This window comes from Vipera berus (assembly GCF_964194415.1).
Source record: "Vipera berus genome assembly, chromosome: Z".
Lineage (NCBI taxonomy): Eukaryota > Metazoa > Chordata > Lepidosauria > Squamata > Viperidae > Vipera > Vipera berus.
This window is the reverse complement of record NC_138205.1, coordinates 111,075,151-111,099,660: the sequence shown is the minus strand read 5'-3', so window position 1 is coordinate 111,099,660 and position 24,510 is coordinate 111,075,151. Positions and strand designations below refer to the sequence as shown.

Below are 24,510 nucleotides of genomic sequence, written 5' to 3'. Positions count from 1 at the left end.
TCTCCCATCCTGCCCAGTTTGGGCAGCAGTGGCACACTGTCCTTACCGTGCGGAGAGGCTGGGCCAAGCAAGGCGAACCAATGACAAGCCGAACCTGCCTGGGCATGCCCACAGGCAGCGGCGAGGGCCTGGTGCCTGACATCCCGGGTGAAAGGGAAGCGTTCAGAATGCTGTCAGCCTGTGGGGAAAAACAGTCATGCCGCAACCCTCCCCCAGCTGCGTTTTTTGCATGTTTGTTGCTGCCACCTGTGTTTGTGCCCCGCCTGTTTTTTGTCCTCTCCTCTCTTGCCCCTCCTCCTTCTTTTCCTTTTGGTGCAGCTCCAATTGACTCTTCCTCCTCCTCCCAAGGCTGCGTCTTTTTTTTTCTCTCCCTGTCCCGCCCTGCCTCCTTTTATATCCCTTCCTGTCTCCACCCCTCCCTCCTCCTCCTTTCTCTTCCGGGTGAGCTGGAAGTGCCGATCCTGGGGCCTTTGTCTTGCCCCAGCAGCCCTGCAGCTCCCGAGGACTCTCTGACGGCAAGTCCTGCACTGCGCCACTTTAGCTCATCTGCTACACTTGGCTAGTCTGGGCATGGCTGCATACCACCTGCCACGTCCCAATGTACCACCGGTGGTATGCATACCACCGGTTGAAAAGCCCTGTGCTAGATAGTCACTTAGATTTGTACATAAGTAGCTAATGGATACCTATTCTCAAGCCTAGTTCCATTTTTCCTTAAATGGCAGGCATCCTATGTGCCTAAAAGACTTATCCCAGTGCTTGTAACCTATACATTAAGGTTAGCTAGGGAAGCACTACTCATAGTCTGGCTAGCATTGTGGCAGTAGGGATAGGAACTCATCAGGTGTATCCCTCTGATTATGGAATTCCCTCCTGGCAGGGAGGGTTGTGTTCCTGCTGTCATGTTTCAAAGAACTAAAACTGTATTGCCTTGGATATTTGAAAGAAAAGAACTACATTAAGATACATTTGCCTTTTAAAATTAATGTTTTGTTTTACATTCTACTTTATAGGAGCCTATAAAACCTTACACTATTCTTTATCCATTGATCTTTATTCATGATTGGTTTATTGCCATTTTATATCTTGCTTCGGGCTAGTAGGAGTACACTACTAATAATTGTAAGTGCTAATAATAATTTCAATATTTATTTTCCTTCCCAAGATACATAAGGTGCTCTGAAGTGGTTAGTCTTCATTTTGGTGTTAAAAATAATTTTGCAGTAACCTCTCTGATTTAATTTCTTATGCATTGCTAGGGTTCACATAAGAAAATTAACTGAATGAAAAAGTAACCTGAAAGTATTATGTAAACACTCAAGTCAATCTTCCTTTAGTGTCATTGTGGGATTTTTGGTTAGATATCAAAATATCCCTATACAAAATTGGCTTTGGGTGAGTCAACAAAGACAAAAATATTGATCCATATTCTCCTTCACTATCCTCTTTATTAATATATCCATTCAATATTGATTATACCTCTTTTGAGAATTAAGGCAGACAGCATTTTTGCATTCTTATTGTTTATATTTATAGAGTAGCTACATTTTCATGCGTAATGAGAGTCGAAGAATATCTAATGTTCAAGAAAAGGTGGTATACTAGCAAATTTTTAGACTTAACAATTTCCTGGGATATACGATTTATATAATATAAAAGTCTATCTTGTGAATTTGGATTATCTTTTACCTTTGTGCTTTTTGTTTTTATGTTGGACTCTAATAACGTCACTTACTGAACAAAGCCTAGTCAACAGTGAGATTAAAAAAGGGTTTGTTTTAAATTAAAGCAGCCCTGGAGTTATATTGGATTATCCTATTCTCATCCAAATACCAAAACTCACTCAACTGTAGGACAATTTTCACATCCCAATTCTGTATGACCTATAAAAAAATATAATGAAGCCTTGATAGTCTTCTATTGATGAAAGATTTTATGGAATAAGAGATAAGATTACTGGAAGTGGGAGAGGGATACTTTATTGCTCCAAACCATGGCTCCTCTTGACCAGCTACTGTCAATGTGCTGCCACAACCTCTAATAAAGAGCTATGATTAGATTAGTGTCTGATGGAATTAAGCATGCTCTCTGACCAAAACCATATGTAGAATGGTTAGGAAGCAGAAAATATTTTCCTAAACGGTACAGGTCCCTCATATATTTTTTATTGCAGTGTAAAGAGCTGGTTTTACCGACCAGAGTTTTAAGAAACTTTGATGCTTTTCAGGGAGTGTAAATTTATTAGATCTGCATGGTTCGCAATCTCGGAATATGAACAGTTTTTCCTGGCAAACACCCCTGCTGATATTTTTTTGTTAGTTCATCTAACTAAATTTGGAAATTAAGTCTTCCTGGCTAGTGGTTAAATGGCATTCAAAGTGGTCTTTCTTCATCACTCCTCCATTTTTAAGTGCTTGTATATTGACACCATGGGTGGAAGGTTAATCTAAAACAGAGAAGAGAAACACAATGTATTGTGTTGTTTTTGTGTTTCCAGAACTTTGCTTTATACAGTGCAGGCCATCTGTAACGGTCACTGTCACTGAACTGTAGTTACTCAGACTCCAGTATGGAAGCCATCCCTAATGTGACAAAAATGTTCATTATCAGCCGGGTTTGCATGCTGTAAATGTGTCATTAATTTCTCTATATGTACCTGTGTCTAGTTACATATACATGCAAGATACCTGTTACTACCACTGGAAGAAGCATTTCAGTAAAAGCATATTATACAAATATATTGCCGTTAGGAATCAATGCTGCAAGTTAATTCCTTTTACATTTTTTACAGGGTACACGGTTGGGGGGAGGGCTTCAGGTTTGGATGGCATTTGCATGCTGTTTACTCCCCTGGATTATCTTTTTGTCTGTCTGCTAATTGTGAAATGTTAGAACGGTTTTAATGTTTCTTTGAAATATCCTTATTTGGCTGCAGCATTATAGTTCTTTTGCAAATAACTCCTCCAGTCCAAAATATATAGTTCTATGAAAAGTAATTGTTCTCTTTTGGATTGTATACCTCTGTAAAAGTATCTTCTTATAAATCTGTGGAGATTCTCAGTCATCCCAGGTCATGATTGTCCCAAAGGTGCTTTTTTCAAAAGGCAACTGAACTTTTTTTTTTCTTTTTGAAGACATTTCACTTCTTATCCTGAACTGAAGAAGCTTCTTGGACTAGACTTTGGGACTTCTTATAGATCCTAATTATATATAAAGTCTGAATAAAAAAATAGTAATTAGAGGCTCTGAACATCAGACAGATCATTTTTTTGAAAGTGTCAACATGGATCTTGGAGAAAAGATCCATAGAAGAAAAAAAGAAGGGAAAGAAACTAAAGTGAAAGTAAAATGACTGCAAGAAGACATAATATGAATCCTATATAAAAATATTAAAAGGTAGATTAATTTCTCAACACAATAAATTTAAAGATGATATAAGAAAAGTTGTAGAAGATGACTAGAACAATACGATAAAAAATACATAGTAAGCATGTGACATTACCTTATATTCTGGCAGAATATAAAGTAAAAGAGGTTTTGGATGAGAAAAATGCATAGAAGAAAATTATTAATATAAAATGTGACAAAAAGTATGCTGCATCATGTGACTGTATTAGATTTGTACCATAATTTTCCTATAATGTACAGGAGATCTACAGAGAAAATATAGTCTAGACATGATTAAAAAGCACAAGGACTGGTTAAAAACTGCACAGAAAATGTAAAATGGTTTTTAGTAAAAATAAAGATGTTTTGGATATAAGACTAAAGGGGGTTAAAGCTGCAGGGGAAAGAATCAAATTGCAGTGCAGTGATTTGAGATGAATCTAAGGCAGGGAGAATGCTGGAAGGAGTATTTTAGAGCTATGTAAGAATCATATGTAAGAATGGCTCAGTGGGTTGGGACGCTGAGCTTGTCGATCAGAAGGTCGGAAGTTTGGCGGGTCGAATCCCGAGTGCCGCGTAACAGAGTGAGCGCCTGTTACTCGTCCCAGCTTCTGCCAACCTAGCAGTTCAAAAGCACGTAAAAATGCAAGTAGAAAAATAGGGACCACTCCGGTGGGAAGGTAACAGCGTTCCGTGCGCCTTTGGCGTCTAGTCATGCCGGCCACATGACCACGGAGACGTCCTCAGACAAGCACTGGCTCTTCGGCTTTGAAACAGAGATGAGCACCGGCCCCTAGAGTTGGAAACGACTAGCACGCATGTGCGGGGGAACCTTTACCTTTTTAAGAATCATAGTTATATGTCAAACTGAAAAATTAAAGTGAATGCTATAAATATTGGTGTCCAAGAAAACATGGGTTAAAAAGAAGCTATAAATGTGTGAAATGTTGAAAAATGGTGAGGCTGCAAGTGTAGCTTCTGTAATTGGAGAAATGTTAAAATATTGAAATGATTTGATTAAGGAGCAGCTATAAAAGCTGCTTGAAGATTGGAGGAATGAGATTGTTCCCCAGTAGAAAGAAAAGGTAAAAAAATAGATACAAAAAACTTAAATGGGGAATTACTTATTAAGGATATCTGAGAAGATGCTTGGTAAAAATTTTGATTGAAAAGGTGCAAGAGGCAACAAAGTATAATATTTAGGAGGTTGATTGCACCTTTATGCCAGACAGAAAAGAGAACGGGTGTATTTAGACCAGATTTTTGCTCATTAGTAGTCCATAGAAAAGCATATGACAGAGAAAGTTTACAGTACTGTACATTTATTGATTTGAAGAAAGCATATAACAAAGGAAATAGGCTTCAGTTAGGGAATATTGGTGCAAGTATGGAATTGAAAATTAGTTGCTGTGTGCAGTAAGAGTGATGTATGATGTAAATAAAGGATGGATATCAGTAAACAGGATATTGAGCAAATGGTTCAACATTATGTAGAAACTAAGTCAAAGATGTGCAAAACAGATAGTCCTTGACTTACAACTGGTCACTAAATGAGCATTCAAAGTTATACGTTATGACCTGCCCTTGAAGTTATGACTGCTGCCCACATCCCACTGGCTTGGCAATTGGCTTGCATTTATTACCAGTTGCAACATACAGTGGTCACATGATTGAGATTTGCAACATTTTTTGCTTGTCTCCAGCAAAAAACATCCATTGGGATATACTGGATCCTCTCAACAATTCGGTGATATGCTTAAATACCACCATGACTTGCTTTACAACCATCATAAGAACAGTTACAAAATTGTATCTGATCACATGGTGCCTCAACATACAAGTGCAATGAGTTACAATCAAAATTCTGGTTTCTGTTGTTGTAAATCAAGGATTACCTGTATCCCTTTGGTTATTTGACATCTTTATGGGTAAATGTGTAAGGAATGCTAAAGTTAGTGATGTTTTGATGGAAGGCATGTCTGCAGGTGGTGCTGAGAAAGTTGTGGCTAGATATGAAGTGGATGGCATATTATATGAGGGGGTGGATGTGATGAAAGATAAGGATCCCCCTTAGGCAGGAATTGTACTAGAAGACCTCTAAGGTCCCCTTCCAGCTCTATGATTCTATATGAAGTGGTGGAAGCAGATGACTTGCAAAGTAGATGGAGTAGGAGAGGTTGGTGTGAACTATGTTTAGCTATATATTTCCTTTCCTTTTCTTAACTCATGCTTTTAATGTTTTAACTTCTTTCTTACTCTTTTTGTGCTTTGCATAATTCCTCTTTCTTCAGAAGGGAATTGGGTGATGGAAATATGTGTGTGTGTGTGTGTGTGTGTGTATACTGCTCAAAAAAATAAAGGGAACACTTAAACAACACAATGTACTGTATTTAATGGTAGGATGTCTTATCTTGTGTTCCCTTTATTTTTTTGAGCAGTATATATATATATATCTAGAAGACATTGAGTCAAATAAACTGCTTGTAGATAAACTCAAACAATATAATTTTCTCCCTAGTATCTTTCTGCAGATTATTTTTGGCTACAACTAGACCCAAATATATTTGAGGTTTACAAATTCTATTTTCCTTTTCTGCCTTTTTATGGAGGATTATATTCTAAACTACATTGTGGCTCCAGGTTGGCTTATAAAATGCAAGATGTGCATCTGAGTACTTGTGGTTTGCTAGTCCTGTCTGATGAGCCACAGGGGTGGTGTGTGTGTATTATATTCATTCTCATTCCAGTCACATAGCATAAATCCTCTCCTAGTTGCTGTGTAAAGCACAGAATGTTATTGGTGGAGAGAGACAGTGGCAGTTGCGCAGTTCAAATGTCACTGCAATGAATAAATCTTTGCAACTGCACCTTCCTTGAGAAATGGTTATCCTGCTTTTTTTTGAACCTCTTAAGCTAGAGCTCATCTTCCTTTGTTGCTTACAGCTCCCACAGTTAGGAAGTTTTGCCTAATGTATAACTGTGTCTCTGCTGTTTTCATATCTGTGTTCTATTTCTGCTGTTTAAAATAAAAGAGATAATGTCTGTCCATCATTTTAGAGTGGCCTATTAAATATTCAAAGATATATGTTTTCCAACTCCTTACCCTTCCTCTTCTGAGATTGACAATCTTAAAATATAGTCAATATCTGGATATATTTTTTCTTGAAGAGAAACTGATGGATCCACTGTTGCTGATGTTTGAAGAGGCTACGCACTTCAACAAAAACAATCCAGAAGACCCAGGCTTTGAATTTACTCATGGAACATTTTACCTACTTGGTAGAATAAAACAATTAATTAATTTCTCCATTAAATAAAGCACTTAGAAACAATAAGACCAAGTATTAGGCGAAACAAAAGATTAAACAATTTTAGAGTTCTGTTAAAATTAGGTTTCTGCTGGGCATCCTGAGAACTGCTGTTTCATTGTTGTGCTTTCCAAATTAAAAACAGAGCTGTATCCTTTCAAAACACCAATTAATCATGGCATATTGTCCATTATATCGGATCTTTTCTTAGAAACTAGTACAAGGAAAAGAGATTTCCAGCTGTAAATATTATGAGTATACACATTCCATGTTCGTATATATATCTGGAATTTGAAGTAAATTTTTCCCAACATGTTAAAAATAGAAGAAGGTGTGTTCACACTTTTATCAATGCTTCTAAGGCTCTTGAGAACAATAAATATACTTCTGAGTTTTCCACAAGAGCAAGTAAGAGATGGGGCATATTGCTGTCAGGAATATGAGTCACCATCTGTCTGGAGAATATCCTATGATCACTCTATAAAATAAACCTAGAATTATTTAAACAATGCCTTGGTTGGCAATGAACCATCTCATAAAAAGTGAGTATTTGAAGAATGGGACATGTGCACTAAATAGTGCAGATAATTCCAAAGTTGCAGTTCATAACCTCCAGTATTTATTTTGGGTTGAAGCAAAACATGAATGTAGTTTTCTCTTTCAGTTTGCTTTCTGCATTACAAGCAGTTTTCAATTTACAATCATTCATTTAGCAACCATTAGAAGTTTTAGTGCCACTTTAAAAAATGACATGACTGGTCTTCACTTTAATGACCATCGTAGCATTCCCAGAATGATGTGATCAAAATACAGGTGCTTATCAACTGGCATGTATTTACAATGTTTGCAGCATCCCCAGATCATGTTATCACCATTTGCAATCTTCCCAGCAGGCTTTTGACAGGCAAAGTCAGTGGGAGAAGCCAGATTTGCATAAGGACTGCAGGAATCACTTAACAACTGCAGAGATTCACTAACAACTGTGGCAAAAAGGTTGCATGACTCACTTAACAACTGGCTTGCTTAGCAGTGGAAACGAGGGCCATAAATCAAGGATTACCTTTCTATAGGTTTTAAGGGCCACAGATCTTAAAAGAGATGGTAGGGATTACAGGTCTGGAAGAAATTAAAATAACACTATCATTTTTCAATTTAGGGACCAAGCTTTGGAATGAAATGCTATTGGCAACTGACAACCTTATCTAGGATTAGAATGCTTCCTCCCCGCTCCCCCTATAAATACAGAAGGCATATGATCAATAAAATAATATATTCTTATTCTGCTATACTGGAAGCAGTGGACAACAGCTCTCTAACTCTCTTGAGTTCCAGCCAAAATATATCCGACTTTAATTTCCAAAGGTCCTAATCAACATGGTTAAGCAGCCTGAGGGATTATGGGAATTGAAATACATCTGGAGGGAAAAGTTTTGGGGAAAAACTGGCATGCCGAATAAAATTAAATAAAGCAACAACAAATTTAAAACAGGTGTAAAGTGTCATGCTCTTTTTTACATGTACAAACAATCTACATTTTTGTGTGCAAACTTTACGTAGGTAATGTTTGCAACATTTTTTGATCAGGGAATCAAACTGAAAAATTTGGAGGTGTGCAAAAATGAAAATATATCTGCAAGCCAATCTATATATTATCTTAGGAAGTGAAAATTGGGTCAGTTTATGTTAAAATGTGAACCGATTGAATTTTGCGTTCCAACTCTGTGGGTGCCTTCAGGATAGCAGTAACACTGAATGAAACAAGATGATTAAAAGACAGATTCTTCAAATATCCTGAAACCACTGATATTTTTAAAACTTCTCTTATGCTTTTTCTATGAACTCTAATTAGCTGTCTTGCTTGGGTTTGTTTCTGGGAGAAAGAAAAAAGAAAAGGAAGAGAGGGGGGGAGAGAGAAACAGGTGCCAAGCCTTGAGCTGATAGCCAAAGGACATTCAGTAAATGTCCTTACTTTTTCAGTAAAAAGCCCATCACAGTTTAATGAGGTAAGGGGTTCAAAATTTATTACTGTTGGTTTGTTTCATGATAAGGTAGCTTTTGTTCTGCCAGAACACTTTAAAAAGGGACCACTTTCTCCTCTGCTACCCCAAATCACAGATGTGTGTTGCTTTTTACAATGTTCAGGAATCCTTGTTACAAGAGCCCCTTTCTTTTCTTGAGATCACCCACACGTAGCCTAATGGATTCAAGATCCCTCTGGTCTCCAGGAAAGAAAGAAAAAAGATAATAGCTGCCCCACCCAATTCATTGGAGATGATCTAATACTGGAAGAATTGTCAACTTAAATGTTGCTATAGAAACCCTGACCAAGTGGTTACTGAATCTTAATTTGCAGATAAAAGAGGAAAACTACACTGGTCTGTAAGGACCAGTTGAGCAACACTAGTGACATTTTGGAAGAATCCTAATTGTTCAGCTGTGGATTTTGGAACATTATGCAGATTTTTTTTCTCTATTTAAAAGATCATACGTGGAAAAGCAAATCTAAGCAAAGCCAAGAAGGGAAAATCTTGCATGTGCAATTATATATGCGTAATTATTATTTTTTATTTTTTTATTATTTTTAATCCCATTTATATCCCGCCCTTCTCCGAAGACTCAGGGCGGCTTACAATCTAAGCACAATCAATTTCATGGGAGCAAACATCTTACTCTATCAATGCTCCTGTTCATGCCCTTTGACATTGATAGGATTGATGTAGGGTGCAAGTAGGCTTTTTACAGCAGGGGTTCCCAGTCCCCAGTCCCCAGCCTACTACTGAGTTGTGGCCTGTTCAGAACCAGGCCATGCCAGTGGCTGGCTGACACATGCACACACACACATACACACACATGCAGCTCAACTTGCACAACTGGCAGGCTGGTACACACATGCACCTGTGCTGCTCAACTTACACGAGCGGCAGGCTTGTTCCCCTCTCCTCCCCCCTCTGCCCCCGCCTGGCAGCCAAGCTGTAAAAGTTGAGGACCATAGACTTAGATATAGTCCTTGACTTACAACCATTCCTTTAGCAGCCATTTGGAGTTAAAGTGCATTAAAAAAAGACCACTTCTAGCATGCATGACTGTCATATGATCAGAATTTGGGCACTTGGCAACTGGCATGTGTTTATGACAGTTGCAGTGTGTTGGAGGTTACATGATTGTCATTTGTGACCTTCCCAGGGGGCTTCTGACAAAGCCAGAAGGGAAGGTGGAATCACTTAATAACTCTGTGATTCACTTAACAATTGCAGTAATTCATTTAACAATCGTGGCAAAAGTTGAAAAATCAAGTGTGACTTAATAACCAACTTGTTCAGCAGTGGAAATTCTGGTCCCAGTTGTGTCATAAGTTAAAGACTACCACTTTTGCTCTATTGAGGGATCGTCAAACTTGGCCCTTTTATGACTTGTGGACTTCAACTCCCAGAATTCCTCAGCCAGGCACACTTACTGAGGAATTCTGGGAGTTGAAGTCCACAAGTCATAAAAGGGCCAAGTTTGAAGACCCCTGCTCTGTTGCATTATTGTCCATACAATAATGTCCAGGTAAGAATGCCTGATAAGTATCTAGACCAGGGCTTTTCAACCTGTGGTATGTGTACCACCAGTGGTACGTGAGCACCTGGCTGGTGGTACGTGAGCCCTAGCTAATTGGAGTGGGGGAGGGAACCAGTTAAAACAGAGCCGCACAGACCTGGAGGAGATCAGTTGGAGCTGCAGAGCTTGCCTGAATCCCCAGGATCTGCCATGTCGCGACATACTGATTGGAGCTTCTGGTCCACCCTGAAGAGAAAAGGAGGAGGGTGGAGAGAAGAAAAGGTATAAAGGGGGCAGACCATCCTCTTTTTGGAGGATCAGTGAGCAAGGAAGGGTGAGTGAGCAAGTGGCGTGTTTCAGGGGGAAGGGCTAGCAAGCAAACGCCTCCTGCCTGTCTAGCTTGCGGAAAACATGCTGCTTGCTAAGTGAAGCCCCAGGATCAGCGCAGGGCTACAGCTGATACAGCCAAAGCACTTCTGGGTGGCTGTATCAGTTGTAGCCTGCTGATCAGTTTGCTGGGCAAGAGCACGGGATTGGTGTGTGCAGCTACAGCTGAGCCTTGCTCAGAAATGCCGATCCCATGCTCCTGCCCACCTCATTTGCTCGCGGAAAACATGCTGCTTGCTAAGTGAAGCCCCAGGATCAGCACTGGGCTACAGCTGATACAGCCGCCCAGAAGTGCTTCGGCTGTATCGGCTGTAGCCCTGCGCTGATCCTGGGGCTTCACTTAGCAAGCAGCAGGAGCAAGTGAGCTGGGCAGGAGCCCAAGATCGGCATGTGCAGCTACAGCTGAGCCGTGCTTCTCCATGCTGTTTTGCTGTTTTTTGCAAAGTTGCCCAGGGTCAGTGGAAAAGCTGCCGGTCTTCCCGCTGCAAGTGTGGGAAGTGCTGGAGCTCCTGATGAACCACGTTTAAGGGGGAGAGAGAGAGAGAGAGAGCTTGACCTGCCCAGCTGGGCTGTTTCTGCTTTTCCTTTGCAACTTGGAAGAATAATAGTAATAATAAGAGGAAAAGTTCTTGCATGATTTCCAGATGTTTCCGTCCCCACCCCACCCCATCCCAAGAAGCAGTATTTGTAGTTTGGACTAGCAGGTTGCTTGGCTGCTCTCCTCCTTTGCTCATGGGGTGCACGCACTGCCCTTTGCAAAAGATGGAGCCCCCACAGTTTTGCATTGCAAGGAGATTACTTTGCCCGAAGGATGGGTGACTTGGTGGCAATGCAGGTTTGTCTCCCGTCCTTTGGAGGAGGGAGAAAAGCATCGCTCTCTTCCTTTGAGCAGGTGCAAATTAACTTGAGAACAGTAGCAATGTGGCCAGAAATGGGCATCTCTCGACAGCGCTGAGGAGAGCTATGGGAAGAACGATGTACATGGAGAGGATCGGGGAACCTGGCTTGAACGCTTAGCTCCGATAGGGGAAAAATGACTGGGAGAAGTAGCCAATTTGTAATGTACTTGCCTGAAAATGGGAGACGGGCAGGTTGTGTGAGGTGCACCGGTTGGGGAGAAACTTACAATAGGAGGGCCTGGCTCCTAGTAGAGCACCTACTTTGCCTGGTTTTGGCAGGCAGCGGCGCATTCTCCTTACCATACAGAGCGGCTGGGCGAGGTGAACCGGTGCCATCTGGGCCCTGCCTGCGCCTGTGCAGAGGCTGGGGCACATGTGATCTCCTCTGCCTCTGCGTGGACACAGGCAGGGCCATGATGTCACTGGTTCACGTCGCCTGGCTTCTCCATGTGGTGAGAATATGCCGTTGCCTGCCAAAACCAGGCTGGTGTTTGGGCAGCATAGCGCAAGACAATGGAAGAGAGGGAAGGAAGGAAGGAAGGAAGGAAGGAAGGAAGGAAGGAAGGAAGGAAGGAAGGAAGGAAGGAAGGAAGGAAGGAAGGAAGGAAGGACAATGAGAGGGAGGGAGGGACAGTGGAAGGGAGGGGGGGAAGGAGGAGGAGACAAAGAGGGAAGGAAGGAAAGAAGGAAGGGACAATGGCAGAGAGGGAGGGAGGGAAAGCATCCATTCCAGTCCCACCCCCCTCCACCAGAGACCCACGGATTCCCCCCCCACAGACACCCTGCTACCTGAGTGATGAGCTGGCCATGCCCCCCGCCCATTGATCACATGACTTTGGGACACTGTGAACGTCATAAGTATGACTCAGTTGCCAAGCATCTGAATGTAAATCACATGACCCTGGAGATGCTGCAACAGTCATAAGTGTGAAAAATAGTCATAAGTCACTTTTTTCATTTGCTGGTCTCCTTAGGGGATGCTGCCTTTTTTCATTCCTCCCGGAGGGCAACCCTTTCCCAGCTGCCTTTCTTGCCTGTATTTCTCACTCCCTCATTACAAATATCTTCCCACCATTTTGCTCTTAAGACTGTGTGGTTCTTGCCCAGGAATTTACAGTGGCTTTTCAAGCCATGGTCACCAGCGCTGGCAGCCTCTCCCCCTCCCCTTGTCCCTTCCTGGACATAAAGGAAGGGACAATGGGAGGGAGGGAGGGAGGGAAGGAAGGAAGGAAGGAAGGAAGGAAGGAAGGAAGGAAGGAAGGAAGGAAGGAAGGGACAATGGGAGGGAGGGAAAAAGATGGGACGATGAGAGGGAAGGAGGGAAAGAAGGAAGGAAGAGGCAATGGGATGGAAGGAAGGAAAGATGGGACAATGAGAGGGAAGGAAGGAAGGAAGGAAGGAAGAGGCAATGGGATGGAAGGAAGGAAAGATGGGACAATGAGGGAAGGAAGGAAGGAAGGAAGGAAGGAAGAGACAATGGGAGGGAGGGGAGGAAAGAAGGATGGGACAGTGAGAGGGAAGGAGGGGAGGAAGGAAGGAAGGAAGAGACAATGGAAGGGAAGGAAGGAAAGCTGGGACAATGAGAGGGAGGGAACAAAGGAAAGGGAGGGAGGGACAATGAGAAGGAAGGGAGGGAGGGAGGAACATTGGGTGGAAAGGAAGGAAGGATGGGACAATAAGAGGGAAGGAGATCAGAATAAGAAGCAGGGAGCCAGGGAAAGAGGGAGGATAGGGATGGAGGGAGGGAGAAGGAAGAAGGGAGATTGGAATGAGAGGGAGGGAGGGTCTGAGGGAAGTCCTGCCTTAGCACTTGGCCACCAGCAGCCATCATATCACTAAGGATGCTTTGGTTACAAAGCCGGGTCTCCTCACATGGGCAGAGAGTGGGCCTCCCTCTGACCCAAGCACTTTGCCCTCCTGCACCCACCATGAGCAACCTGGCCAGGTAGAGGGGCATATCATCATCATCATCATCCTTGACAAGGAGGTAAGCACAGCCAGGCGCCCCCTCGGGGAAGTGGGGCTGGAGTGGGTTGGGCTGCAGGGTCCTGGTGCCCCAGGAGCTTGACGGCCGGGCTGGGCGCTTGCCCTCTGCTGCCCAGGGCTCTGGGCAGCCCAGACAACTGTCTGGGAGTCCCCTATGTGGCCCAAGAGGGACAGCGAGGCTCCTCTGGTGGACCATGCCCTGGCACCCATCCCAGACACATCCCCCTCCACCAGAGTCCCACAGATCCCCCTACAACCCCGCCTGCACTCCCCATAGGCCCCCTGCGACCTGAGTGATGTTGAGCTGGCCATGCCCCTCCAGCCATTGACTTCACTTGTCAAAAAATTGCAAAAGGTGATCACATGACCCTGGGACACTGACCATTGTAAGTATGAATCAGTTGCCAAGCATCCGAATGTAAATCACATGACCCTGGGGATGCTGCAACAATCATAAGTGTGAAAAATGGTCATAAGTCACTTTTTTCAGTGCCCTTGTAACTTCAAATAAGCGAATTGTTGTAAGTCGAGGACTACTTGTACTTTATCATTTTTTCCCTTTTGTTTTGTTTTTTTTTTGGTCAAGTTTTTGACACCTTGCTGGGCGACTGGTGGTACTCGGATATTGCCTTATCCTAAAAATGGTACAATGGGTGAAAAGGTTGAAAAGCCCTGGCCTAGACAACATTCAAATTTAAGAACCTTAGCACAAGTAATTGGAAAGAGATCCCAAACCAACGAAAGATAAGCAGTATATTAGTCATTCTTCCTTGAAGCTGTTAAGCGGTTTAAACTATAATTTGATTGATGGCTTACATGTTCGAAACTAAAACCACTCAATTCAGTTGGCTACAGCTGGTCTTTATAACTGGATAATTTACTAGATTCAATGAGAAATGTTGAAAGATGCGTTGTTATATAAGACATGCAGTTTTTTGGATTTGAATTCCAAACGCTGCTTTGAGATGCACTGTGGAGCTCCAATCTAATTCCTTGTACTCCTGTAGAAAGGATATAAATCTGAAAAAGAAATAAAACTCTCAGAATTGTTAGCCAGCAGTGCTAGTAGGTGAGGAATTCTTGTTTCACACGTGTTGCTACCTGACAGCATTTCTAAAGTATCTTCCAAGGATAGGAAACCTAGTGGTTTCCACATTTTTTAAAATGGCAATATAGTACATCCAAGGTCTTCCTGTTTGATATAGTGTTTGGTTTGATGGAGGTTAAAGTTCAATGGACCACCAGATTGCCTGTTCTAGTGTCTGGATCAGTCACAGATTATCAAAGCCTTTGAACTTTCTCCTCTGTTCCTTTGCTCAAGTTCTACTTGTCATCAAGGTCAGATTTAATCACTTTGCAGTTATGTTCTCTGCTGCTTCTCTGAAGTTTTCTGTACAGATTAAGAAATGCTTTTTCATGGTAACGTCTTTGATTTGTAATGGAGAGCTATGATGCATCCAGGATCCAAAGATTGTTAAGTGTCTTGAAAATTGCCCAGTAAAGTAAGCAATGTTTAATGAGAATCAGGAAGATAGTGGGCTGAAGCAGAGATAACATTTGTGATACAAATTGCTTGCTCAACTTCATTTTGAAGGGAAAACGTGTGCATGAGCGGTCCAGCAATTTGGAAAAAGAGTTCCATGTTTATTTTACCTCTTGAAACATAGTGGAATAAGATCTCTCTTGTTCTTTATTAAGCATTAAAGAGAAGGGAAATGAGAATAGAAGCCAAAGAGAAATGGGAAAATCAGCAAGGCTTGAGTGATTTATTGGATGTTCTCTAAATCACTTTTGTTGAGTGCAAAATATGTACAGTAATTAAAATAATAGTAGTAGTAGTAGTAGTAGTAGTAATAATGCTGCAAGTACATCAGATGGTTCAAGAAGAAAAAATGGCTTTGGAAGAATATCTGAAGGACAATGATGAAGATGCACTGAAATTAGTATATCAGGAAGGCTTACTGACTACTGAAGATACCAAACTGGCCTTCAAGAAAGACCAAAAGAAGAATAGAATAGAGGTATGGGAAGACAAAGCACTACATGGCCAGTACATTAAAAAAATAACTGGGAAAGCAGATAATAACAAGACCTGGCAGTGGCTAAGAGCAGGAAAGTTGAAGAAAGAGAATGAGGGACTAATTCTGGCTGCACAAGACCAAGCCTTAAGGACAAAGTCAAAGTTGAGAAGACAGCAACAGACCGTAAGTGCCGCCTATGCAAAAAAGCTGAAGAAACAGTGGACCACTTGGTAAGCTGCTGCAAGAAGATCGCACAGACTGACTACAAATAAGCGGCATGACAAAGTAGCAACAATGGTGCATTGGAATATCATTTGCCTGTAAGCAAGAACTGGTGGGATCATAAAATAGAGAAAGTCATAGAAAATGATAAAGTTAAACTGCTTTGGGACTTCAGAATTCAAACAGACAAGCCCCTGCAACATAACACCGTGGACTTAACAATTGCCGATAAGAAAGACAAAAAAGTCTGGATAGTGGACGTGGCAGTACCTGGAGACAGCAGAACAGATGAGATAGAACTGGAGAAGATAACAAAGTACAAAGGCTTACAAATACAAACAGAAAGATTGTGGCAAAGGCAAGCAAAGGTAGTACCAATAGTAATAGGCACCTTGGGTGCAATTCCAAAACAACTGGAGCACCACTTGAACAGCATTGGCATTGACAAATTCGCCATTAGTCAATTGCAAAAGGTGGCCTTACTAGGAACTGCTTCCATCCTGCGACGATATCTGTAATACCATCAAACATCCACATCTGCCTATCCCAGGTCCTTGGTAAGGACTTGACAGGTAGACAAAAATGCCAAATCCAGTCTGAACATCTGGCTGACTGTGCGATGATCAATAATAATAATAGAGTTGGATGGGACCTTTGAGGTCTTCTAGTCCAATCCCCTGCTCAGGCATGAAACCCTATACCATTTCAGACAAATGGTTGTCCAGTCTCTTCTTAAAAACTTCAATGTTGGAGCATTCACAACTTCTGGAGGCAGGTTGTTCCACTGATTAATTGTTCTGTCAGGAAATTTCTCCTTAGTTCTAGGTGGCTTCTCTCCTTGATTAGTTTCCATCCATTGCTTCTTGTCTTGCCTTCGGGTACTTTGGAGAATAGCTTGACTCTTCTTTGTGGCAACCCCTGAGATATTGGAACACTGCTATCATGTTACACCAAGTCCTTCTCTTCATTAAACTAGACCAGACATGTCAAACTTTCAACATCATGTAACATCGCACAACATATCAGAGCTTTTTCTCCGCTGCCGGCAATGGGGTGGGTGCGGTTTTGGGATGATGCATCTGGCCCGCAGGCCGGCAGTTTGACACTCTTGAACTAGACAGACCCAATTTAAGCAAGTTATATTTTCCTGTGCACTAAGATATAAAAATATGCAAGATGATGGATATGCTATCCCAATCAAAGCCCTGCCCCCTTTGTACAGCCATAGGGCATTGTTTCATATCCAAAAGAGCAGGGCTTTTTTTCTCATAGAACGCTCAGAACGGCGTTCCGGCACCTTTTTTGGGGGGAAAAAAGCTTTTCAACAAGCTGTGTAGAAACTCCTATTGGCTTTCAAAATCCAATAGAGGGAGTTCTATTGGCTTTTGAAAGCCAATTACTGCTGAGCCCGCCAAAAGACCCGGCCAGCAAACTTTGCACAGGCAAGTTGTCTGCAGCGAAGGCTACTTGTCAGGAACTTTGCACCTCTCCCTGCTGCCCAACTACACCATCTCAACTAGGTATATAAGAGAGGGCAAGGAGTGGGAGGTGGGTTCTGCAGAGTGCATGTACACACCTTCCTTGTGCTCACCTGTCAGCCAGGCTGGTGGCCTACCCGGTGTGGACCTGGTGGGTGGTTAGCGTGCGTCTCCGAACTATGTCCATGTTGGTCTTTCCCGGTTATGCCTTCCTTGTGTGATGAAACACAGACACGGAGCTGCAGTTGGCATCGTTGCAGGAGGGGGGCCAAATGGGCAGCGCAGCTGAACCACAGGGGCTGGGGAGGGAGCTCAGGGAGGCAGCCCGGGGTGTCTGTGTCAGACACCTTGCAGCCCTGCAGCCCATAAATAGCCACAATGTCCGGGAAGTCCCCCAGCGGGTGCTGAAGGCCAGCGTCCAGCTTCCTTGGCAGGGGGCTTGGCGTGCTGTAGACCAGGCTGCTGCAGGGTGCTGCCGCAGCCCCCATCATGCAGCCGCTGCCCAGGGCCAGCCCCAGCCGGCCGGCAGTCCCATGGAATGTGTTGGCCTAGCCCACGGGTCGGCAACCCACGGCTCCGGAGCCGCATGCGGCTCTTTGAGCCGTCTCCTGCGGCTCCCAGCCGCCCGGTGCAGTGGTGCGCGCGCACCGCTCCAAATGGAGAGTGGCACCGCCCGTTTGGAGAGGTGCGCGCGTACCTCCGCGCGAACGGGCCGCGGCGTCGCTCTTTGAGGACGCTGCCGCGGCCCGTCTGCAAAGCTGCCAAAAGCGGCAGCTTTGCAGACGGGCCGTCGCCGTCGGGCAACCGGAAACCGGTTCCATCTCACTTTTTAAAAAAATGACAACCGCGTGCGTCCACGCATGCACAAAAAAACCATTTTGCACATGCGCAAAACATTTTTTGCGCATGCGCGTGCATGGACACACGCACGCGGCTCCCAGTTTTTTTAATTTGTGATGGAACCGGTTCCCGGTGGCTCTTTTCCTTTTTTAGGTTGCCGACCCCTGGCCTAGCCGGTGCAGGCGGGCGTCCATCTGAGGGGTGCTAATGGCCCCAGCAGGTAAGCGGAGGAGTGTCCACCAGGCTCCCAGCTGGCCCGGCTCTTCCGCCCCAGCTGCTACTTGTAGTCCGGGTAATTGAGCATGTGGCGCACCCGGAGCTGCTTGGCATCGTCGATGAAGGGCTGCTTCTGGGCGGTGTTGAGGTGCTGCCAGGCGGCACTCAGCGGCTTGGAGAGCTCTGAGTTGTGCAGTCAGAGCTGCTCTTGCGCAATCCGCCACTGCTGCACGCACAACCAGACATGAAGGCGTTCATGGGCTGCTTCACCTTCTCCAGCTGGGCTGTCCAGGGTGGCAGCGGGGCTGGGGCTGGCGGGAATGGGCCCACCGCTCAGCCACTGGCAGATGCCTCCGGGGTGTAGAAGCCCGTGAACATCTTCCCCCCGTTGGGGAGGGCCCGACTAGAGATCCTCTAGAGGTCCCTCAGATGGAGCAGCCGGCAGCAAGTGAGCCTCAGAATGTGGGTCCCAATTTCTACTTTCCAAGGTCAAGAAGACAATGAAAAACAAACTTGTTCTTGCCTTGCTCAGCAGTGCAGGTTGATCCCTTTCCATCGTCCCACCCTTCTGTTCCTCACACAGCCTGTTACTCGACCACAAAGAGCTGCTGCCCAGCACATTAGATCACAATAAATTACTGGTTGACCTCTACCTTCTGGAGTGATCAGTTTCTAATTTTATGGCCTGTATCAATCAGATTATTGAATGGTGTCTGTAAAATGCAGCCATCTAGCACAGAAATCCAACCCACATGGAGTGGAGCTTTAAGAGCCAGACTAGAGTTTACAGATGCTCACTTTTCATAAACTAAATCCTTGGCCAGGAGGCAGAATCATGGAGAGATGAAGGGAACGGTTAATGCAAAAATGGGCATGATAAAGGACCAAAATGGCAGGGACCTAACAGAGGCAGAAGAGATTAAGAAGAAGTGGCAAAATTACACAGAAGAACTATACAAGAATGAGCTTAACTTCCCTGATAATCACGGTGAAGTGGTCACTGACCTCGAGCCAGAAATCCTTGAATGTGAAGTGAAGTGGGCCTTAGAAAAGCTGAGCAACAACAAAGCTAGTGGAGGTGACAGTATTCCAGCTCAGCTATTCAAAATCTTAAAAGATGATGCAGTAAAAGTGCTACACTCAATTTGCCAGCAAATTTGGAAAACTCAACAGTGGCCACAGGATTGGAAAAGATCAGTTTACATTCCAATTCCAAAGAAAGGCAGTGCCAAAGAATGTTCAAACGCACCATTGCACTCATTTCTCATGCTAGTAAAGTTATGCTTAAAATCCTACAAGCTATACTCCAGCAGTATGTGGATCGAGAACTACCAGAGGTACAGGCAGGATTTTGAAGATGCAGAGGAACTAGAGATCAAATTGCCAACATACGCTGGATCATGGAGAAAGCTAGAGAGTTCCAGAAAAACATCTACTTCTGCTTCATTGACTATGCTAAAGCCTTTGATTGTGTGGATCATAACCAACTGTGGCAAGTTCTTAAAGAGATGGGCATACCAGACCATCTTATTTGTCTCTTGAGAAACCTATATGTGGGCCAAGAAGCAACAGTGAGAACTGAACACGGAACCACTGATTGGTTCAAAATTGGGAAAGGAGTCCGGCAAGGCTGTATACTGTCGCCTTGCCTATTTAACTTATATGCAGAGCACATCATGAGAAAGGCAGGGCTAGATGAATCAAAAGTTGGAATTAAGATTGCCAGAAGAAATATCAACAACCTAAGATATGCAGATGATACCACTCTAATGGCAGAAAGTGAAGAACTAAAGAGCCTCTTAAATTAAATTAAATTAAATAAATAAAACTTTATTGTCAAAGTACAACATGTGTACATTGAGATTAACTGAGCCTCCCCCCGTGCTCTCTCCCCCCAACATACAGTGACAACACCCTCCATCCTACCACACCATGTGAACCAACTACACCACACACCGGTCTCCCAAGTCAATTCTGCATAAGATTATGTCCCATTTAAAAGCCTAACAGCCCACGTATAAAAGCTATTTTTCAGCCTGTTGGTACGGCTGGCTATATTCCTGTATCTCCTACCGGATGGTAGTAGAGTAAAGAGATACCGTCCAGGGTGTGAGTCATCCCTGAGAATCTTCCTCACTCTTCCAAGGCAACGAGCCCTGGCGATGTCATCCAGTGGTGTCAGGGAACAGCCCACAATGTCTTGTGCTGTGCTCACTACCCTCTGTAATACTTTCCTGTCCGCGGCTGTCAGACCAGCATACCAAACCACAATACCATACGAGAGGACGCTCTCTATGGTAGACCGGTAAAAGAGGGTCATTAGCTGTTGTTCTACCCTGTTCTTCCGCAAGATCCTAAGAAAGTGAAGCCTCTGTTGGGCCTTTCTAGCCACCTGGGTTGTGTTAACTTTCCAGGTCAGATCTTCACAGAGGTAGACTCCCAGAAATTTAAAGGAGGAAACTCTCTCTACACAGTCCTCCCCGATGTAAAGTGGGGCAGGTTCCTCCTTTTTTCTCCGGAAGTCTAACACCATCTCTTTCGTCTTGCCGATGTTTAGGTGCAAGTTGTTGTTACTACACCATATGGATAGTTTTTGTACCTCCGCCCTATATTGTTGCGGGTGAAGAAGGAGAGTGCAAAACTTGGGTTGAAACTTAACATTAAAAAAACCAAGATCATGGTATCCGGCCCTCTCAATTACTGGCAAATGGATGGGGAAGAAATGGAGGTAGTGACAGATTTTATTTTCCTGGGCTCCAAGATCACTGCAGATGGGGACTGTAGCCAAGAAATTAAAAGACGCTTGCTCCTGGGGAGGAAAGCCATGGCAAATCTAGACAGCACACTAAAAAGCAGAGACATCACCCTGTCAACAAAAGTGTGTATAGTCAAGGCGATCAAACCGGTCAGTCCTAGAGGAGATCAACCCTGACTGCTCTTTAGAAGGCCAGATCCTAAAGCTAAAACTCAAATACTTTGGCCACCTAATGAGAAGGAAGGACTCACTGGAGAAGAGCCTAATGCTGGGAACGATTGAGGGCAATAGAAGAAGGTGACGACAGAGAATGAGGTGGCTGGATGGAGTCACTGAAGCAGTAGGCGTGAGCTTAAATGGACTCCAGAAGATGGTAGAGGACAGGAAGGCCTGGAGGAACATTGTCCATAGGGTCACGATGGGTCGGACACGACTTCACAGCTAACAACAATATGCTTGTAACATGAAACTTGGCTGTACGCCTTGTAAAAAAGTTGGAACTCTTGGTGTTGAGTCAAAAATGGGTATGAAAGTTTCCAAAGAATGGATTAACAATGAGATAGCCTATTCTGGCACAGATAGGAAGCAACAGTTGACCTCACTTCGGAAAAAAAATTTTGATCACAAGAGAATCTGCTGCACATAAAGCAGCATTAAAAATAGTTGCTGAAACTGAAAAAATGACTTTTGAGAATGTTTTTTTAACATCATTATCTCATGAAAAAATAACTGGAAACAAATTTCGAACTGCATATAAAGTAGCAAAGGAAAATCAATCATTCCATCATTTTGAAAATGAAATTGATCTGCAAGAACAGAACGGAGTTGAATTGGGTCGTATTCTTCATTCTACAAATGCGTGTATTAACATTGTTAATCATATAAGTGAAGAAATGAGGAAAACTGTGGTTAAAGAAATTGTTCGATCCAATAATAAAATTTCATTGATAATTGATAAATCAACCACAATAAGCAAAAAAACTACCCTCATAGTATTTGTTCGATGCTGTATCAAAGGTATGGGAATGAATTTACCAGTAAATTTGTTTTTGTTAGAACTTGAAAAAGTAACAGCAGAAGGAATATTTGATTCCTTACTCCAGTGTCTTTACTCTTATGGGATGACAGAAGATTATTTGAAAAAATATTTAATTTCTCTGGCATGCGATGGCACCGCTGTGATGATGGAAAGTAAAAATGGAGTGAAAAAATTGCTGTCAGAATGTTTTCCTTCTATTATAGTTTGGCATTGTGCTAATCACAGACTAAAATTATCAGTAGGTGATGCTGCCAAGGAAACTTCACGAATAAATAGATTCCAGTCACTTATTGATAAACTGTATGTCATATTCCATGCTTCACCAAAGAATAGTAGAGAGTTGCATTCATGTGGGGACTGAGCTGCTGAAAATTGGAAGAATTTTAAGTACCCAATAGGTGTCATCTAGTTTGCGTACAGTTTTGGCTGTATGGAATAATTTTGAATCCCTTGTGTATCATTTTGAACAAGCAATGCATGATCCTACAAGAGATAAAAATGATAAATGCACTTATGATGGCTTGAAAAGAAAAATAACATCTACAGAATTTTTATTGGACCTAGGATTGATGTGTGACGCTCTCCAAGAATTGTCAGATTTAAATTTGGATCTACAGGACCACAACATCAACTTATATAAGGCAAATAAGAAAATAAAAATACTGGTAAAGTTTTTGAAGACAGAAGACAGAACTTTGGGCCCTATTATAAATGTCCTGTTGCTGCTGTAAGTGATCTTTGTTTTCGTGGAGTTTTACTTCACAAAAGAGATTCAAGAAAGGATCCTCCCATTGACCCAAGTATATTTTATACAAAATTGAAAGAGTCAATTGAAAAAAGATTACTTGATAGCAAAGATGATGAGTTGGCGTATTGGTCTCACGTACTTGATCAAAAATATTGGCCTGAAGATGTTAATACTCAACTGACATTTGGAGAAGTGGAAATTAGAAACTTATCAATCAGACTGCATCTAAATGAAAGAGAAATTATTTGTGGATTCCGTGAATACGTTCTCGAAAAGACTTATCCAGGAAAACTGTTGCATTTGATATGGACTCTGAATACCATTCCTATTTCTTCAAGTGAATGTGAACGTGGGTTTTCACAGATGAATCTAATTGCCACCTCAACAAGAGCTTCGTTAAAGACTAAGACAATTTCAGCACTTTTGTTCATCAAACTTGTCGGACCACCTCTGAGACTTTTTGATCCTTCAAAGTACGTTGATCTGTGGTTACTCAGAGGACGACATTCAGCCATAGATACTAAGAGCAAGGAAAGGAGTCGAGAACATTTGCCAGACGAGAATTGGACAAAGGTTTGGAATTATCTATGAGCATTTGCCTTAAATACAATAAATTAAATGTATGTTAAGAATTGGATATATAATTGTTTAATTATATAAATAAATATATAAATAAAATTATATAAATAAAAGATTAACAAGATGATAGTTCCAGCACCTTTTTTTTTTTAGAAAAAAAGCCCTGTAAAAGAGACAGAATTCAATTGCAGTGAAACCCCACCATCTTGCTGTTTTTGATTGCTACCCAAAGATGTTACTGGATTTTATTGCATTGAGTGAATAATTCTTGCATTAATAGTTTTATTTTGGAATGTGGTTTGTCAGTGATTTTCACAAAATGTAGTTTTGTTTTGTTTTTTAAAAAAAAGAAAAGAAAAAAAATCAATTGGGATTTGGGGATTAAAAGGGACAGACAAGATGGGGAAAACGGGGGAAAAGAAATTAGAACTGTCGTAAATCAGTCACAGAAATATATAGAGATGGTAAGGAGGCATAATTATATATTTTCATTTCTTTTTTTTTCAATTTCTCTCTTCTATTTTGTTTCTTGTTTCCTATCTTTCTTAGTCTTATACATTTTGTTATACTGAAAAATTCTAATTAAAAATGTTGAAAAATAGCTTTGATTTCTGTTTTACTGAATCATAGTTTTTTTACAACCCTTTCATTTCTGTGGGAGAAAATTTTCAGTCCTGCTGCCCTTAATTGACTGGTCTGTCCTACCTGAATTTATGGGGTTTATTTTAGAGTGGATGTGTACAGGATTATACTTTTTACTTTTCAATTCATTTATAATTCTTCCTACATTTGCATAGCTTTAGCTATACTGGAGAATGAATATCGGATGAAAAATTCTCCTGAATTTTCCATAGAAATGGCTCCCTCGGATCTGTCAGTGAAAGACTTGATGAGTTCTAGATTACAGCCAATATATTAAAGTTGTTGAAAGCTAAATATGATAAAACATAAAAATACACCATTTTCGGAGTCCTAAAAGGGAGAGAAGATTAATTGATCAAGCAGTCAGTGCAAACTAACAAATCACAAGGTATGTTTCTACTATCCCAGTTCTTTTTTGCTCATACTGATAGAGAAACTGAAATTCTACATAATGTCTGTTTTT

At 42.3% G+C, this 24,510-nt stretch overlaps 1 protein-coding gene across 1 annotated transcript in view; it reads left to right on the top strand.

The window, feature by feature from the left end:
- Window positions 1-24,510, top strand: part of PRTFDC1 (phosphoribosyl transferase domain containing 1) — a 71,128-nt gene that overhangs the window by 23,662 nt on the left and 22,956 nt on the right. The gene's annotated exons all lie outside the window — the stretch shown is intronic.